Source organism: Stegodyphus dumicola, chromosome 5 (assembly GCF_044657685.1).
Source record: "Stegodyphus dumicola isolate Sdum_Otavi_A_Nest chromosome 5, ASM4465768v1".
Classification (NCBI taxonomy): Eukaryota; Metazoa; Arthropoda; class Arachnida; order Araneae; family Eresidae; genus Stegodyphus; species Stegodyphus dumicola.
Window position 1 is genome coordinate 194,036,859 of NC_140772.1, and position 6,000 is coordinate 194,042,858.

The 6,000-nt window shown below is 30.4% G+C and overlaps 1 protein-coding gene across 1 annotated transcript in view; it reads right to left on the reverse strand.

Annotated features, from left to right (window-relative positions):
* Positions 1–5,634, reverse strand: part of LOC118197847 (diuretic hormone class 2-like) — a 216,126-nt gene extending 210,492 nt beyond the window's left edge. The window contains exon 1 of the mRNA XM_085816374.1: positions 5,477–5,634. The gene's annotated coding sequence lies outside the window, so the exon portion shown is untranslated. The remainder of the gene's footprint in view (positions 1–5,476) is intronic.
* Positions 5,635–6,000: the final 366 nt, after the last annotated feature.

Genomic DNA, 6,000 nt, shown 5'->3' on the forward strand with positions numbered 1-6,000 from the left:
ACAAAACAATTCACTAATTTGTACATTGCAATATCCTATTTAACTCTTTTTTAATTTTGAAAATTTAATGTTATGTAAAAGCAAAAAAAAATGCACATTCATATATATATCCTTGTAGTTCACCATTTTTTGCACAACTCATATTTACAGCAATTTTAGATGCATTCTCAGTTTAACTAGTTGTGTGTGAGCAAAAATCATTTGTGTAATATTAAATTTAAAAAGATGATAAAATTTCACAAAAATATGTCTTTTATGAAGCATTTATTATTCTGAGCTCTCTTAAAGTAGTCCTATTATGTATTTTTAATTTTATAATTTTTTGCTTTCCTTCTTTTCCATAACACTCTCTAATCTTCTCAATATCACACTCTAGGTAAATGGGTTGTCTTACCTGTATTTTGTTCATTGTACTGTGTGTTACCTGGATTTTTAACTCAAAAGGCGTTATCTCTGAAGGGCTATTCATTTCGTTTTGGCATTTTGCGTCGAAAACTTTAAATGTCCGTTTCACTTTTCAAATTCTTGTCACGAAATATTATCGCCCTGTGTTATATTTAAAGATATTAAATAATGAAGAACCTGCATAAATGTATGCATGCTTCTCGCATTGTGATAAAACAATGGTACCTAGAGCCATCCAATTTTGAATAACGTAATCCTCCACTGAATATGGGCTTTTAGAAGCCCTAATTTGGAATTTGAAATTTGTTTTATTATCTATTTCATACTTTGTCAGACATTAAAGAATTTTTTATTAACAAAATGATTTCAAAGCGAGCAATGGCAACACTGTACAGGGAAAAAACATTTTTATATCCAGCGTGCGAGACTGTGTATCGAAAATTCTAAAGATATGCTCATTTTAAAATTTTTTTGCGATATTGCTGTTGAATTGAATTTTATGGTTTAAATGCGAAGAACATATTAATAAATAAAGGTGACGCACAAAATGTTCAAAATGTGCCGCTTTGGACGTAATGTAAATGTTTTTTTTTAATAATGTAATGTAATGATTTGTTTTTTTAATTTTGTCAATTATTCGATGTTAAAAAAAAGGCCCACCAGCGGCCGAGCAGTAAAGTCGCTGAACAGTAGTAGTTCGGTCCGAGGTTCGAATCCCGCGAACGGGCTGGCTGTATGGGCGTTTTCGCGGTTTTCCCCATGTGTAACGTGTATACGAGCCAGTTTCCCTTAGAAAGTCCTCCACGAAAGCATCCCTCCTCTTAGGCAGATAGCCCTAGTGTGCTTTGCCATAATTAAATACACCGATGTAAAAAAATTGCGTTTCTTTACCTTAGATTGAGAAATTCAGTGTGAATTTTTCGTGCGGTTTATGTCGCATTAATAGCAAAGCTTTTGTGAATTATAAATAAACGGCGCATTATAAATTCATCTGGGCTAACGCGGCACTTTGGCTAACTAGAGAATGACTGAGACTGTACAGTACTGCAAATATAAGTTTTAAAATATGACAATACTAATCTAATTGCAAGACAGTAGTAATATTTATATCACTTTTACTACATTTTGAACTTAAAGTTTCGACGTTGAAGAATATGATTGTGCTAGTATGCAAAATATCTAAAATATTCGTAAATAGCAATCGTTGACTTCAGACTTATTTTGCTACAGATTCTTTGCAAAAATGTATAGAAATTTCATAAATATTTCTGAATGTTTTACTTATAATATACGTGATTTTGAAAAACGTCTGAACAAACTGAATTTTTAATTTATTTTGAGAATAAAGCACAGGTAATCTGGAAGAGATCTTGACAGAAATATTACTAATCCTCATATATTCTTAAAATGTGCTGATTAAAATAGCACTTAATTAAAACGATAATAATCTTTACGGAGATTTTCAGTTTTCAAATTTTTATCACCTGAAAAATGTAATTCTTTGTTTAACACATTGGCATCATGTAATAGTATAATATACTTAACACATTTCTCAATATGGCCTTATTCGCGCATTTTTAATTGCTCTTCTACAGTCACTGCAACAAGCCTATCTAGTCCATAAAATCGTATATCTATTTTTATCACTATCTGTTATCTATATTTTCTACTAACAGCATTTTTAGAAAAAATCTTGTTGCTGTTGTTACTTATCTCACCTGTCTGACAGTAACATCAGAATAACTCTACGAAATTTATAGTGGCAAGGAATGCAAGATTGTGTCTGTCGTTGGCAACAGGCTTCAGTACCATGCAAGTGATAGTACGACTTTGCTCTGTTCTGACCCCATTTCAGATGGAGAGCATGACAGAGAAACGGATTCGAAGTTCTCCCTCCCCTCTTCCCTACCACAAGCTTCTCGAGAAGACTTCCGGCTTGCAGCATATTTAGAGTGCCCCCATGCCACAGACCTGATATCTGTCTTGATCGACAAACTCTTCCATTTTGCAATGCCTGGGATCAGTAATTTTTGCACTGAGGGGGTTAGTTTTCCAACGAGTAGAAGGAAACACTTCGTTAGCTTCCATCAGTATTTTCAAGCGGATATACATTTGCAACTATCCATTAAAACCTTATGATTTCGTGCAATTTTTAATTTACATAGTAATTTCGCAGTTTCAATCATAGTAATTTCGCTTTCCTAACATGTTATTTAAAACTGAAATTCTTACTTAAGTGTTGATATTTCTTAAATATTGAAATATATTCATAGCTAATTTGTGCAATAATTTCCTTCTTACTTTGTGTATGTAAATGCAATGTTTTAGAAATTGATGGCATAAAACATAAAGGCATCATTCATAACCGATTGAACACATTTCATACCTGGACAACTCTTGAGAAGCAAATTTAACTTTAATTACACAGCGCGAAGGGGGCAACTTGCATGCCCGTTCTCGATCTCATTTTTACATCGTTATTGACAATACGTTTGATAAAAGAGAGATATGAGTTGGCATGTTGGCAGGTCAGCAAGCGACAGCAGGAATGTCACTTCTCTAAAATGAAAGTTTGGTTTAAACTTATTTGATTTCAGTTAAGCTTTATTTTTATGGGCTAATTTTAAGTTCTGATTTGGAAACTGATATTATTATTGGCTGACGCATTATGAAATTATTTTTCAGTAGTCTTCTTTCACGCACACTCTTAAAAGAGTAATGGAATCTCCAAATGGCCAAAAATCTCCAAAAAATGGTGATTTTGGGTTTTTGCATTTTCAAATTCTTTGTATTTACATTTTTCTAAAAATACCATAGTTTAATCTCTATGAAAATTAGAACTGTAAAAAGTCTAGTTTTAATTTATCATCAGATGTTTTGATAAATAAGTATTTTTACATAAAACTGCGTTTTTCTCCAAATGTGATTTTTTTTATACTCGATGTACCTTTTCTCTGGAACTACTGCTCACAGGTATGAAATTTTCTTATGCCTTATTTATTATGTTTCCTAATGTTTACTAAAATTAGCTTTCTGTGATAAAGTAAGAAAAAAAAGTTTTAGAATTTTTTTTTTTCTTGTGAAAAAAGTGCTACATTTTACTATGCCTAATTCAATATTCTGTAAACTACGTACTCTAAAACTCAAAATTTTTCAAAAGCCCGTTTCCGTATGATTAGAAAGGTGTATTTTAATTACATAAAAAATTTCAAATATGTATCTGCAGTAAATTCTGAGAAGAGGTACATTTGAAATGGCCAATTTAATGTTGTCGATATAGGAAAGCCCGACTCCTCTTATGTGCTATGTCATTATTAAATAAAATATTTTGTGTTTTGCATGTGTAAACAAGAGTAAAAGAGGAAAATGAGATTACATTAATACATATTTATGCACTCTATACGTAAACAATATTTGTTTTGCTAACAGATAGATATTGCCAATTCCATGCGAAAATGATAAATCTGTAAAATCTTCACATTGACAAAAAATTTAAATGTTCGATGGGCGCTTGATTTTGAGAAAATTCAAGTTACATCTCCACAGCAATTTCCATACATTAATTTCATAAATTATGCCTCCTTTTAATAAAGCACAAAACCTTAGAAAGCGAATGTAGCAAACAATTCATGAATTAGACAGACAGCAATAATGTAAGTTTAGTTAATATTTTTAAGCAAATACCGTAGCATTTCTTAAATTAACATAAGATGGATTCATAAAAATTTATGAAAGTCATTTTGCTGTAAATTTTCTTGCTTTTGCATTTTAGATATCTTTTTCTATCTTTGCACGTCTTCTGATTTCATTGTCTTCTATGAATATATCTATCCATATTATAATATTAAATGCAATATTTTCAACATACGCTTTATTTCTTGTAAAATACAGTGCTTCTTAATATATAAATATTACGCAGAATGAATATCCTAAATTTTTATAGGAACATTATTAGCATTTTTATTTAGTAACGCTTAAGAAATGTTTTGTGACTTCTTAATAAAATCTACAACTTTTTTTGAAGTGTAAAATAATTATGCTTTATTAAATCTTTAGGTATGTCTGATTAATAGTTCGTTAAATACGTATTATATAAAACAAGTATCCATTTGAGCTAATATAGCCATTTTCAAATTATCGAATTGCATGCAATTTTGCTAGTGCTATTATGAAATAATGTGTTCAAAAAACATCAGTAAGTATTCAAATACTGTACTTAGAATATATTAATACTCTCTGCACTAAAACTGAAATAATTATATTATTATTTAATGTAAAAGAAATATCATGTAAAAAATTAATTGTTCGCATTAATTTCAAGAATTTTACTAAAATGCTTCTGTAACATCAGTAGTTATTAAGTAACTTTATAGTTATTTAAATATTTTCCCATGATTAAATATATATATATATATATATATATATGCATATCGATATATTATATCTTTTCTGAACGACCAATATCATTATTGGTACAATAATTATATATTAATCTAGAAATACCTTATTAAGTTACTAAAGTTTAAGACAGCTCTGAAAAAATATATTTCTTCAAATTCTTATAGGTAAAGTAACAAGTGTGAAAATTCTCTACAGATTTCCTAACTCCGTGAATCATACAAACAATTTAAATCTTTGCCTGTAAGATTTCTGAAAAGTAAAGAATGGGGATATATTTCATATTTTGTTTCAAACAAAAGAAAATTCCAAAGATTTTATCTAATTTTTTAATTCTGTATATTTTTGTTTGTTGGTTGGTTGATTTGTTTGTAAAATATTACTCACTGGAATCTCAAAATTATAGGTGCAGGTGTAATTTACATATAAAATATGAACTTTCGTTAGAAAAACTGAGAAAATAACATGCTTTACACCTTAGAAAAGACAAACATAATTTATAATTTGCATTTTTACGAATGATTAATTATGAAAAAAAGGTGGCAATGAAATATTCTTTGCATGCATATTTTAAATTTCGTGCAACATTTGAAAGTATTAAATGCTTAACATAAATTTAAATGCAATTTGAGCCCCAAAACAAAAGTGCATTTGAAACCTAGGTAGTACTCACAAGGAGAAGGAACGATTCTACGGAAGGATTAGATAGCTTTGTCAGGAACGAATTTCTCCGGGTCTAATTGCAGGCTTTGCTGTAGTCGGTGACCGTGTGTATCTGCAGATCTATTGGAGAAATTGTTGTCTAAAATTCTTGGGCGTTCCAAAACGACGCGCTTTTATATTGCTCGTGATGCGCGTCATTGTGACGTCATGAAGCGCGCGAAAAGCACCAGTTGCTGCAATTCGCCCGCCTTTCTCCGGTTTTCTGCCCGCTACGACCAATTCGGTTGATGCGCTCCTTGAAACAGAAAAAAAAAAGAAAAATCATCAGCTTCCAATTTTTTTCGGGGGGGCTTCCTATATTATATGTCTGGCGCAGAAAATTATGAGGTAAGTTCTAGAACCTATAATTCGATTTAGATGGTTTAAAATGCTAAAAAAAAGTCATTAATTTTTAGGAATAAAGCAAAATTTTAGAACTAGCATAATGAACGTTCTAAGGTTTGCTATTTACTAATTAAATAAGCAAATAATGAT